We start from the raw sequence: 1,139 nt of genomic DNA on the forward strand, positions 1-1,139 counted from the left end.
CCGTCTCAAAAAAAAAAAAGAAATTAAATTTTCAGATAATAATAAAAGCTGCCATTTACTGAGTGCTTCGAAAGGGCCTATTTGGGAGGCTAAGGCAGGAGAATCGCTTGAACCCGGGAGGTGGAGGTTACAGTGAGCTGAGTTTGCACCACTGCCCTTCAGCTTGGGCGACAGAGTGAGACTTCATCTCAAGAAACAACAACATAAATATTTTACATGTATTAACTCCCTTAGTCCTCAAAAAATGCTAAGATCAGGTTTTGCCATCCCCACGACCGTGGTTGAAAGAACCGAGGCCCAGAGAGACGGCGTTAGCCCAAGGACATTCAGCTTGACAGTGTAAAGCAGAGACACGAACCCCGGTCCGGCCAACTCCCAGGTATTCTTCTCGGACTTAAGAACAAGTTGTGAGTAATTAGAAGAAATGAGAGTATCCGAATATGACAGGGCAAGAAAGCCGGGAAAACAAGTGCCAACACCAGATGGAAAAAGGCTGAGGAGGAGGGAGCAAGGCTAGAGCTTTGAGCTCTGTATGGTGGGCCCTGGCTTTGAAGACAGGTCAATTCAGCTCTCTGGCTTCAGTGTCTTCATCTGGAAAACAGGACTAATAAGGGCCCATATTTCCCTGGGCTGTTGCTTTGGACTGCAGCAGTCAGCCCCTTTTCCATCCCTTCTTTCCAAGTGGAGCTGAGACCTCGTTGTTGGGGGAAGTTTGGGTCAGGGAGAAGAAAACAGGGATTCGGCCTCCTGGGCCGGGTGCACAGAACCTCCGCCTTCTCTCGAAGGAACCTAGACTTCGATGCCAAGCCCTGCAAGTGGATAGGATGAAGAGGGCACCTTCCCAAACCAAATGAGGAATCCCCAGCAAGTCCCTATGTTCCCACAGGAAGGCGGGGCACTTACCACGCAATCATCCCAGAACTTACCAGGCTCAGGACGGTGCCAGAGCGCTGAATGCTCACTCAGTCACTCCATCAATGCACGTTCATTGCGACCCCATCTATCAGTCAGGAGTCTCCTGGTTTCAAGTGGCAGGAATCCCAATAAAACTCCTAAAGCAAAAAGGGGTAGTGATTGGTTCCTGGAACCAGACAGTCCAAGGGGTGGTTCAGGCATGTCTGGATCTAGGGCCTTGGTGA

This window comes from Cebus imitator, unplaced genomic scaffold, assembly GCF_001604975.1.
Source record: "Cebus imitator isolate Cc_AM_T3 unplaced genomic scaffold, Cebus_imitator-1.0 Scaffold48, whole genome shotgun sequence".
Taxonomy (NCBI): Eukaryota; Metazoa; Chordata; class Mammalia; order Primates; family Cebidae; genus Cebus; species Cebus imitator.